The following is a 13,233-nucleotide window of genomic DNA, read 5'->3' on the forward strand; positions in this document are numbered from 1 at the left end:
AAAAGGGGACTGACTGGACAGAGTTTAAATACTGACAGGGAGCCCAATCTGTCAACAAGCTCCAGCTGGCAACACACGGGTAGGGCCAATTGGGCGCCATGGCAACCGTGACCATTTTTTTGATTTATTAAATGATATTTATAATCACATTGAAAGAAAGTGACAGAAATAACACTTAGAATGAGCCAAAAACTTAGTTTTGCTTGTGTGGCCAATTGGGCGCCATGGCAACTGTGACACACGTGTACCCCATGATATTGTTCTTCCCAAACATGCTGTTTACTACCATTAAATCCCGCTCCAAACATTTGTTTTTCGTTGGGGAAAATGTGCAACAGGTTTGAATTGTTTTTCTGAAACGGCGCAACATTTAAAAAATGGAAGGATACACGATAACGTTTTTTTTTTCCTACCGATACGATAACCAATAAAATTCTGCTCCTAGAGACTGATAAATGATCGTGTTTTTTTTCAATGCCAGCTATTTTTAGGAAAAAGTAAAAACAAAAACATAATCCAAATGATATGTGTCTTCCTTTTTGTTTAACATTCAAATAACAATTACAGCAATTAAACATGTTGGTTGAAATGGTCCTTTTATACAGAGCTAGAAGATTGACAATTACTTGTGCAGCCCTAGTGGCCTAATGGATAAGGCACTGGCCTCCGAAGCCAGGGATTGTGGGTTCAAGTCCCATCTGGGGTGAACTCATTTTCTCCCTGTGGTGAGAGGTAAGAGAATTCTCCCACCGTAATCCACTGCGTGTCGTAAGAAGCGACTAAAAGTGAAGGGAGCGAAGGGACTGGGGATCCTCTCCTCTTTATCTCTAAGAGAAAGCAAGGCAAGAAAGGCGGGCGGGAGACCGAAAGGTCTCGCAAACCCTAGTTATAGGTTCACTTAAAAGGAAAGTGGGATGTTTGGACGCGTTCTAAGGGATGGTCAGGGACACCCGTATGATGCCGCAGGGGTAAACCAGCGAAAGCTGTCGGGCCCTGCTATTGAACAAAAGAGTGTTGTGTCACCCTGACCCGTGTGACATGGCCGCTTTCTTGTGCCCCGTTTTCATCTGAAAGCATGACCAACTTGGATGTCGAGGTGCTTAACTTGTTTGGGTGTTTGGGCATTTGGGTTGACCATGGTCAGACAATTTTGTGTGTGCTTTTTGCTATTTTTTTCCCCCTCTTTTGTTTTCTTTGTTGTTGTATGTGTTTGTCTTGCTGTCGGTCACTATCTTCAGGTGGTTCCATGGTCTAACGCACAGGTGTCAAACAGGCAGCCAGATCAGGCCCGCTAAGGGATTCAATCCGGCCCACGAGACAACACTCAGAGAAGCGCAAGAGAAAAACAAGCTGCAGGTTGAAATATGTCAACTTGATGTTGCCAAAGCCAGGTGCCTCTCACAAAGACACTGTACTCGTATTTACTTCTCTCTCTTTCTTTTCCACCCCCTTTATCCCACTCTGTCTCTGTCTCTTTCACTCTCTGTGTGTCTCTTTTTCTCTTCCTTTGTTGCTCTTTGTCTCTTTCTCTGTGTCTTTTAACCTCTTTTGCTCTAACTTCCTTTTGTCCTTTTCTCTCTTTTCTCTTTCTCTCTTCATACCCTTTGCGCTTTCTTTTCTCTTTTCTCTCCTTCTGTCTTTGTATTTCTTTTTGGATTTATTTATTTCTCTCCCTTTCTTTTCCCCCTCTCTCACGACTTTTTATCTTTTGTTTCTCACGCTCTCTCCCTCTCTCTCTTTTTATTTCTTTGTCCCGCCCTCTCTCCTTTTCCCTCCCTCTTTTCTCTTATTTCTTTATCTCTCTTTCTCTTTCTCTTTAATCTACAAGTCCGGCCCCCGACAGAATGTTTGTTCTATCGTGTGGCCCCCGAGTTAAAATGAGTTTGACACCTCTGGTCTAACGGGTAGCACACTGGACTCTGAATTTAGCAATCTGAGTTCAAATCTCAAGTTTAATAATAATATCTTTCCTTAATCGACATTCTTGACGAGTCGAGTTCTATTTTAATAGAAAAAGTCGTACAATATAAGTGTGGCGTGACCTTAATGTCATATAATTGATCACCACTAGGTATAGCTGTAGCTGTAAAGGCATTGGCTCAGGAGGTAAAGCGCTTATCTTGAGATCGAGGGGTCAAAGGTTTGATTCCAGGCTCGTCCGTGTTTTATGTCGAAGTGTCCTTGGGCAAGACACTGAATCCCTAATGCCCCCAATAAGCAGGTAGTTGCCTTGCATGGCTGACACTGCTATTAATTTAATTTCCTTTGTATTGTCATTCTTTGTAACAATGTACACAGAACGAAATGTCGATTACACCTGACCCGTTGTAGCGAGCCGATGCAGCCGCAGCCAACAGAGGGCGCCGCCATTTTACCAATGTTATAAGTCTTAGGTATGACTCGGCCGAGGCGCGAACCAGCGACCTCCCAGTCTCAAAGCGGGCGCCCTACCATCTAGGCTACTGAGCTGGTTAGTTAGTGTGTAAAAGAGAAAAGTGTGAAGCACATTGTAAAGACCATTTACATTTAATGCAATTGAGAAAAAAATATATATATTGGCTTACGTTATCTATTATCTATCTATTATCCTTTTGTATTGCCGAGGTATCAATATATTATATATATTTCTAATCTTTTTTTTTTCATCCAATTCGGCCTCTGTGCAAATCTTTTTAAACCGATGCGTCCGGTGACTCAAAAAGTTTGCTAACTTGTTTCTTATAGATAGACCTTTTTGCCCCCAAAGTGTCAAGAACCGGAACAGGATCAGGACCCAAATGTGAGACGTTCTCACACAAGCCATTTATTTTATGGGAAATGGGAAGTCATGCATGTTAGACAGCGGTCTGGCGTGAAAAGACAGGAAGCCAGAGAACGACGAGATCGATTCCAATGGCCCGAGCAGATATCGGTCGGATGGGGTTGATACCGTACAGGACGGGACAGACAGGATTGATAATGAAACAGGATATCGGAATAAAACAGGACAAACTAGACGGGAACAAAAACTGGAGAGAAGACTAAACAGGACCAAAATAGACGGGAACGAAACTGGAAACCAATATTTAACAGGACAAAACTTAACGGGAACAATACCGGACAGGAAATACCAACAGGAAACAGGACCAAGTCAGAGCCCACGTCTGGCAGGGCAGAGGTTCGTTGACGGACTGACAAAGGAAAGTGAGAGCACTGAGCTTAATAAGGGGAATAGCAATCGTTATTAAGGGAGGAAATGGTTGAGGTTGACAGGTAAGCAATTAATGTAATGTATTTATTCATTCAGCCAGTATAAACCATAAAAATGATATATACAAGAAATCATTTGACACGCGAACTCTCAATATTGATAATATAATAGATGTAAAAGAATAAAAGAATAGAGTAAAACGATATTGTAGTGTATAATACAAGACTAGAGTAGAATAGGTCGGGGGAACGCCGTTGGCATAATAATAGTATACATAATAACCTAGTCATTTCTTGTTGAACATGCGAATAGCGGACAGGGTTGGGTAGGGTTCCTTTAACTGGATTACTTTCAATTACTTTTGGATTACTCCAATACCAAATATGCTAATAAAAGACAAAAGAAACTAAATATGAATAAAATGACTAAATTTTGTGCAGGCTTGGGGAGTAACGGAATACATGGAACGTCAAAAATGATGTTGGCAAGCTGTTTGGATTTATTTTCATTTTGTTTCTGTCACATTTTATGTTAGTTTTGCCGGAGATCAAAGAGATCAAAGCCAGGAGAGAAAGTTTACCACGTGTTGTGAGTCATCATTTTATTCATATTTACTGTATTTTCCGCACTATAAGGTCCACCGGGTTATAGGGCGCACCCCGAAAAAATAGTTTTTGGTCCTATTTTTGACATACATAAGACGCACCGGATTATAAGGCGCTACAATAGGAACGTGGACAAAACAGTCAGATGATTCAGTCAAACTTATTACCCCCTTAACATTCCGAAAGCTTGCAAAGACGCAAATACGTGTCGAGAACACGTGCGGATGCGGTGTCCGTACGATGTCACTCAAATGCATCGTTCCATCATTCGGAAGGTTAAAGTCTCGGGATTCAAGAAATGCCAACCATTCCTTAGTTTCTATTTTCTTTTTCGCTCGCAACTTTACTGTATATATGACAATAAACACTTGGAATTGAGTTTAATTTAAAAATAGACACTCCATTCCATCCATTATCTGCACCGCTTCTCACAGAAACATCGAGTTCAGCTCACCGAAGTCGTTGTGTTCATAATAATGTGCAGCCGTGGTCCTTATATCTTATGTCCGTGAGCTTAGTAAATCCAGGAGAATAAAATATTTACAAATACAAAATAGTAAAAAAATGCTTTCTGTATGCCGTCAGCCACGTGCCATACGCATTCATCTTTTTCGGCCAATTGCAGGCTTTGTTTTGCCGCTTCAGCCAATGCCAGCCTGTAAATGATAAAAAGGATCCGCTCCTTGACCTCCGAATAACTTTAGCCAATAGTGATCGATTCAACTGATGATTGACATGTATTTTTCGGCCAATTGCAGGCTTTGTTTTGCCGTTCAAGCCAATGCCAGCCTGTAAATGATAAAAAGGATCCTCCCCTTGACCTACGAATAACTTTAGCCAATAGTGATCCATTCAAATGATGATTGACACATTGGTTAGGCAATGAAACGCCGGTAAATAAATCCCAGCATACACCGCGGACGACTTGGCGTTCGGGGGAAAATCTAGTCGGCGGCTGCAAGTTAGTTGCAAGACTTTGCGAATTAATATTGATCCATAAATAAGGCTCACTGTATTATAAGGCGCATGGTCAGCTTTTGAAAAAAATAAAGGCTTTTAGGTGCGCCTTATAGTGCGGAAAATACGGTAGTTTCTTTTGTCTTTTGTTAGCATATTTGGTATTGGAGTAATCCAAAAGTCATTAAAAGTAATCCAGTTAAAGTAACCCTACCCAACCCGGTGCGACCAAACCAAGATATTAAAGAAGACAGGGACGAGACCACCCGAATGGATTTAGGACGCAGAACACACAAACGGTTGTTCAATTTGTAACTAAAGTCCAAACATCAAGTTGAAGCAAAACAAGATTGCAGCACCATATACTGTTTAAATTATGCATAAAGCTAATTTCACATTCAGTGGGGAGAAGTTGAATACATTTTTAACAACAATGCAGAAACAGCAAGACAACACTTTACAACTTTAATGAGGTCCTTTAATGTGGTAATTCCACTCAGTTTATTCGGAAAAACAGTATTATTAATCTTTTTCACGGGTTTGAAAAGGTGAGGCCCACATACCCGTCAACCTGTACGGTTTTGCCGTACAAAGTACGTTTATTATGCATTTTAAGACGTGTACCAAGTACGAGAAAATCTGTACGGAAAAACGCAAATTTGTCAATGATGGGTACCATCCGGTATAAACCGACTATCACGAAACAGCAAATCAGTCAAACGAGTTCGCCGCGGAAGCCTCTATCTCGGTATCATTTTTTTTCCGTTGCAAACGAAGCGAGCGGTTTGATGTAGTGAAAGGAAGTCCGTCTCTTTTTAGAGAACCGTCTTTTTCGGCTCAACTCATTAAAGAGAGCCGGCTCTCCAACGGCTCACTTGCTTTGATGGATTATATTACGAATTGTTATGCTGTATAAAGAAGTTAAGAAAAACAGGAAGTATAAAAGGAGAAAATGAAAAAGACAGGTTTGTGGTTATTCTTATAATTAGTAAATTACCAACCATAATTTAATGCAGGAAAGGAATTCATAGTTTGAATAAAAAAATGTATTATTCTACTTAATTCTCATCTCATCTCATCAGCTGCACCGCTTATCCTCAGTAGGGTCGCGGGGTGCTGGAGCCCATCCCAGCAATCATTGGGCAGTGGGCAGGGGACACCCTGAACTGGTTGCCAGCCAATCACAGGACACACAGGGACAGACAACTCGCTCGCTCATTCACACCTAGGGAGAATTTGGACCGGCCAATCCACCTGAAATGCATGTCTTTGGAATGTGGGAGGAAACCGGAGTGCCCGGAAGAAACCCACGCAAGCACGGGGAGAAAATACAAACTCCGCACAGTAAGTCCGATTGATGGATTTGAACCCACACAGGAGGTTCCAAAAGACCTTAGAACTGTGCCGCACCAAGCTAACCACAGCGCCGCCGTGCTGCCCCTAATTAATTCTATTGCATGTATTTTTTCCTTAGCGCATTTTTTTATAATAAACCTCCTTCATGTCGAGCAACTCAGTGTCTCACAACAAAATGTTAATGAACAATATATATGATATAACGAAAGATATAATAATAATAATAATAATTTCCTTTGTATTGTCATTCTTTGTAACAATGTACACAGAACGAAATGTCGATACACCTGACCCGTTGTAGCGAGCCGATGCAGCCGCAGCCAACAGAGGGCGCCGCCATTATACCAATTAGGTATGACTCGGCCGAGGCGCGAACCAGCGACCTCCCAGTCTCAAAGCGGGCACACTACCATCTAGGCTACTGAGCTGATGTACAATATATTATGTTAAACTACATCAATAAACACGTTTGAGAAAAAAATATGGCGTAAGATTATTTTGTATTTTGTATGGGAAAATACAACATTGAGCCCTGGAGCTTGACAGGTATGGGACCACGGGTACTTGAGCATAAATGGAGGGGCAGTTCTCATAACGCCCTGGTGGTGGCAGCCTTGCTTCTTTCAACGCTCGACCTTCTCTTGTTTGGCTCCTGCCCTCATCTGGATCAGTGTGACTTTAAGGGGAGCGGTTAAAGGTTAAATACTTTCCTCAAGAGCGCGGCACATGGTCCCTCACCGTTTGCTGAAAATAGGAATCGGAGGAGCAAGCCTCACAGATTGCTCTTTCACGACGGAGATAAACAGGGATGACGCAATTCAGCTCCAAGGCCGGATGCTGTGTCTGAGACTCGACGACAATTATTCAGCTTGCAATCCTGGATGTAATATTTTGGGGGGTAGGAGAGGGGGTTGCGCGTTGGCCTGTTTATTTCCAAGCTAGTGTTCTGGTGTAGTGCTGCACCATAACAATATTCCTCGCTCAGTGGAGCGGAACAGATCCTCCTCAGCTATTTCAACACTGTTAATTAAAGGAAGGCATTTATGAATTGGATCTGGGTCTGCAGTTGTATACAGTATGAACGAAGCGCAGGGAAATAGCTCCCGTGCTTTTAATCTCTTGTTGTTGAAAATGCCGCTCAGTTTTTTTTCCAAATTATGCGGAAAAACAGTAATAGTAATCTCCTTCACGGGTTTGAAAAGGTGAGGCCCACATACCTGTCAACCTGTACGGTTTTGCCGTACAAAGTACGTTTATTATGCATTTTAAGATGCTCACGGAAAATTGCAAATTTGTCAATTATGGGTACCATCCGGTATACACCAACTATCACGAAACGGCAAATCGATCGAGTCAAACGAGTTCGCCGCGGTAGCTTCTATCTCTGTATCGTTTTTTTCGTTGCAAACGAAGCGAGCGGTTTGATGTAGTGAAAGAAAGTCACTCGTCTTGGGATCAAGGGATCCCAGTTCGAATCCCGGCTCGTCCGTGTTACATGTCGAAGTGTCCTTGGGTAAGACACTGAACCCCTAATACCCCCAATAAGCAGGTTAGCGCCTTACATGGCTGCAAGGCCGCTATTGGGAAATGTGAAGCACACTGTAAAGCACTTTGGGAAGTCATTGACTTGAAAAGCGCTATATAAATGCAGATCATTTCATTTCATTTATAGAGAACCAGCTTTTTCGGCTTCAACTCATTAAAGAGAGCCGGCTCTCAAACGGCTCACTTGCTTTGATGTATTATATTACGAATTATCATGTTGTATAAGGAAGTTAAGAAGAAAAGGAAGTAGCTCAGGAGGTAGATCGTTTTAGGATTAAGGGATCCCAGTTCGAATCCCGGCTTGTCCGTGTTACATGTCGAAGTGTCCTTGGGTAAGACACTGAACCCCCAATACCCCCAATAAGCAGGTTAGCGTCTTACATGGCTGCAATACAAGGCCGCTATTGGCTGCACAGATCACGGCCGCTATGGGGAAATGTGAAGCACAATGTAAAGCGCTTTGGGAAGTCATTGACTTGAAAAGCGCTATAGAAATGCAGATCATTTCATTTCATCATAAAATGAGAAAATGAAAAAAAAAAACAGGTTTGTGGTTATCCCTTTAATTAGTATATTATTGTATAGACAGTATGAACGAAGCGCAGGGAAATAGCTCCCGTGCTTTTAATCTCTTGTTGTTGAAAATACGGTCGAGCTGCTCGGGGGGGGTTTTACACAGTAAACCAGCGGGTGGTATGCAGAAGCATACACGTTTTGATGACGCACTCTTTCAGCCCGACTTTTAAACCAGGCAGGCTTCGGAACCTAATTTAAGAAAATAATTTAAAGAAAAACAGCCTCTCAGCTTCTTTAAACACAGAGCTATGTTGTTAACAGGCGTTCGGCCATTTCCTCTCCAGGAACGATTTACAAGAGATCAAAAGGTCCGGGTGAAAAAATCAATAAGTCGACCATATATGAACATGTTTTCAACAAGGGTAAACAATGATCTGGCAAAGGGCAGTTCCAAAAGTGTTTAAGTACCCATAGGAGTAATCAGGAAAATGCAGGTCAGCCGGTGTCAAGGGGCGGGGCCAGCTAGGCGCCATGACAACCGTGCAGGACATGACACAGTTTTGAGTTACCATAAATTCTGACATTATTAAACGGATGCAGTGTCTGCAGGTGTATATCAGCATAGAAGGAATCTTATCTTATAGCAGTGTATGAAATAACGTTTGCTTTATTCCGATTTCGAAATCTTCGTTCGGTTTGGAAATCTCGGTTCGTTTGTCAATATGCATACTCGGCAGCCAATCGGAAGCCTGCACCGAATAACTTTGTGCTTCCGGACTTTCCAGAACGTTATAAAGTCGTGCATTTGCAAAACATTTTCCAAAGTAGACGCACAATGAACAGGGTTGGATAGGGTTACTTTAACTTGATTACTTTCAATTACTTTTGGATTACTCCAATGCCAAATATGCTAATAAAAGACAAAAGAAACTAAATATGAAAAATTATGACTCACAACACGTGGTAAGCTTTCTCTCCTGGCTTTGATCTGTTTGATCTCCGGCAAAACGAACATAAAATGCGACAGAAACAAAATGAAAAGAAATCCAAACAGCTTGCCAACATCATTTTTGCCGTTCCTTGTATTCCGTTACTCTCCAAGCCTGCACACAATTTTGTAATTTTATTCATATTTAGTTTATTTTGTCTTTCATTAGCATATTTGGTATTGGCGTAATCCAAAAGTAATTGAAAGTAATCAAGTTAAAGTAACCCCACCCAACCCTGACAGTGAAGACAAGAAAAATGGATAAGTTGCTAGGAATCAAATCAAAACCTCAGCCCCAGAAGAAATATTCAAAAGAAGCAAACAAAATGTATGACGCTACAAAATGTAAACGTACATTCAAAGCATTGTGGAAAGAAGAGTTTACGTGGCTTGTAGCAGACGACGCAATGCATACATTGTATGAATGAGGATGAGTAAATACAGGTACATACTGTACTGATGGCAGATGGAAAACATGCAATGAATGTCAAAAGTAGATTTATAACTAACTTAAATTTAAAGTGTTGTTCTGTTATATATTCTGATTATCGATCCTTAATACATCAATGGGTTTGTTTGCGATTAGTCGTCTTATTGTGTTTCAAGTTGTGAAAAATGGGACGGGCAACTTTATGGCTTTAAGGCAACTTTTCAGAGTTGTCTACCCTGGTGTCCGGTAACTTTTTGTCATGAGCTTCAGACACCGCTTATCGTAATTATATAATGGGAACAGTTCATTCATCCATTCATCTGTCCTACGGCTACCTCTCCTTCCCATACATTCATTGTTCCATCCATCCTTCGACCAAAACTTTCTAAACAATCATGGAACTACCCATCTACCGATCCTTCCCAAACATTGATGGTTTCATCTATTCCACATATTCATTGTTTCATCTGTCAGTCCATCCACTCACCCCATAAATTCTTAGTTCCTTTGACTCGTCCTTCCATACCATACCTTCATGGACACACCCATCCATCCTTTCCATACACTCATGGTTTTATCCATCCATAGCACACATTCATGGCTCTATCTTTCCATCCATCCCATAAAATCATGGTTTCCATCCATCTATTCCTCTATCTGTCCATGGTTCCCATTCACCAACCCCATATGTTCATGGACCAACTCATCCATCCACCCATCCTTCCAATATGTTCAGTGATGCATATGTCTACCACGAACTCTCATTGATCCCTCCATCCATTCATCCATCCATTTATGGTTTTCATTCATCAACCTATCCATCAATCCATACATTTGGGGACCCACTCATTCATGGATGCTTCCGATTCATTCAGGAAACCATATCTCCATCCAACAGTTTCATTGATCCATCGATCTAGCCATTCATCCATCCATCCATCAATGCATGGATCTATCCATGCATTGATGGATCCATCAATGGTTCCATCGATCTCTGATCCCTTGATCTATCCATCCATCTGTATTAGGCCACACAAGCAAAACTAAGCAAGCTATTTTTTCTCAAAATTGTTTGTGGGATTATTATTTTATTTATTTTTCTTCTAAAAATCAAAACCAGCAAAAACCTCAGTTTTTGGAAATAATTTGGCTAGTGTTATTTCTGTCATTTCCTTTCAATTCAAATATTTTTTAATAAATCATAAAATTGTCACGGTTGCCATGGCGCTCAATTGGCCCCGCCCGTGTGGCGCCAGCTGCAGCTTGTTGACAGAATGACATTTCGTTCTGTGTACATTGTTACAAAGAATGACAATACAAAGGAAATTATTATTATTATTATTATTATTAGAATGGCTCCTTGTCAGTATTTAAACTTGGTCCTGTCAGTCCCCTTTTGTCGGTCAGTCTGTGAATTTCTGTTTTTACACAGCAAGCCCTTTTCGCCTGTCCTGTATTTTGTTCCTGTTTGTCTACCGTTACGATCTGTTTTGATTTCGACCACGTCTGCTCTCCCGTCCTGAACACGACCTGTTTTGCTCTCAACCACGTCTGTTCTCCTACCCCTAATAACGATCCGTTTTTGATCTTGACCACGTCCACTCTCCTCTCCTGGCTTTCGACTTGTTTCCGATCCCGACCGCGTTTTTGCTCTTCTATCCCGGCTACTGACCCGTTTTTCCGTTCCCGACACCGCCATCGCTCGCCATTGCTCGCCACGGAAGTCCCACTTCCACGTTCAGAGCGACCTGCTCCCCGCGACCAGCGATCACCGGATCGTGTGTGCAATCCTTTCCCTTCTTCCCAATAAAACTGTGAGAAACGTGTTAAAGTTAGTCATTATTAAGACTATTTCGTGGCTATATTTACACAAATAAAATACATATATATTGTTAAAATCTAAAACGTGATAGCAGGAGCAAGTACTCACACGAGGCTCCCATGATCGTTGCAAGAGGAAAAGAGACCGCCCCCAGAGCGGGCGTGGTTTATTATTCGTCAGTGTAAACAGCCCACACATGAGCACGACTTCAAAATAAAAGAATACAAGATTGATAAACGTACAATAGATATAATTAGACTGAGTATTGAAACGTTGTTTTATGTGTGTGTGTGTGTGAGAAAGATTGTTTTTGTATTTAGGAATATAAAAACAAGTTTTTTACATAATAGAAAATTCTGAGAGATTTAACATCCAAAACGGCCACCTTGACAAACGTTACGCGAGTGGGTCCTGTTTCCGTTCTGGTCATGACAAAAATATTACAAATAATACTTAGGAAGAACCACATGATCTGCCAATGGAAGAATCTTTTAATTGATTCCCAATGCTTTTTTTTTAACCAGACCTTTTTTTGCAGTGTACTTTCATTTCTTTCCGAGAGCAGAACAAGTTATTAGTCTTTTTAAATCAATTGTGTACTCGTTAATTCAGTTTTCAGTACAAGGAAATTATGAGTTGCTTTATGATGACTAATGGTGGTTAAGTAAGCAATATCACCATAATTTCAAGCCCGGAATGAATCAATTAAGCGGCAATGAATGTACAGTGCATCATTTATTATCCCAACCGCACTTGTTGGTCTCAGGGACTATCCAGAACCGCTGAGTACTTTTATGTGGACTCTTTTAGCTCCCAACGTTTTACATATTTGAATAGGAATGAGGCATTTTCTTTTCTTGCTGAAATCGGAGCAGACTGACCAGTATAACCAGTTTGTTTTTGAAATTATAAGTTTTAAAAAAAATCTAGTAATGCTGTTCCTGATGAATTAGTTGATGTCTCAGATCAACAAAACGTGTCTGTAAACGAGCGTTCCGATTTCTGTGTGGAACAATTGTGTTATAGATAGATGGATAGATAGATAGATAGATAGAGAGAGAGAGAGAGAGAGAGAGAGAGAAGAGAGAGAGAGAGAGAGAGAGAGAGAGAGAGAGAGAGAGAGAGAGAGATAGATAGATAGATAGATAGATAGATAGATAGATAGATAGATAGATAGATAGATAGATACTTTATTCATCCCCGTAGGGAAATTCACTCTTCCAGCAGTCTACCCCGTTGTTTATTAACAGATTAACATGATGCCCTAGGGGTGCTTGTAGCGGAGTGGATGACGTCACGCCAGTCCAAAAGTTCGACATCCCTGCGGCAGATGGAAAACGTTTCTTTGTGAAAATCCAGGGATACACCACCTCGTGTTAGCAAGTCCTCCTCCTCTCCGATTCCCCCCGGCTTTCGTGTCTCTGTTTAGCGGCGTTGAAGCCAGATTGCTCCGGGTAGCTCCGGGTGGCTACACGTTAGCGTCCGAAATGCTAAACGTGAGCCACGTTTCCGCAAAACACAGCAACTGCGCTCCCTGTGCGCTTCGATGTTTTCCACCAGCACTCGACGATCTTATTTGGTCGTGATTTACCATGATTACGGATGGTACCGAAGACTTATAACGCCGCTAGCCGCTTCGCTAGCTCCGGCTCTTCTTCCACGATAGGCCCCTTCATCACGCCGGCACGAGAATTCTTCAGGGCAAGGAGTTGAAATTCCTTGAATACACGCATTTTTTGTGCGCTAAAACCCATGTCCCATAGAATAGAAGTAATCCATAGTGTAGTTGTCAAAACGGTAAGAAAAAACACCGATTCACACAAT

At 41.5% G+C, this 13,233-nt stretch overlaps 1 non-coding gene across 1 annotated transcript; it reads left to right on the forward strand.

The window, feature by feature from the left end:
• Nucleotides 1–633: 633 nt before the first annotated feature.
• Nucleotides 634–706, forward strand: trnar-ccg (transfer RNA arginine (anticodon CCG)). The gene has a single exon. It is a non-coding gene; the product is annotated as a tRNA-Arg (tRNA).
• The last annotated feature ends 12,527 nt before the right edge of the window (nucleotides 707–13,233 follow it).

Source organism: Urocampus carinirostris, chromosome 1 (genome assembly GCF_059441175.1).
Source record: "Urocampus carinirostris isolate Australia breed hairy pipefish chromosome 1, RoL_Ucar_1.0, whole genome shotgun sequence".
Taxonomy (NCBI): Eukaryota; Metazoa; Chordata; class Actinopteri; order Syngnathiformes; family Syngnathidae; genus Urocampus; species Urocampus carinirostris.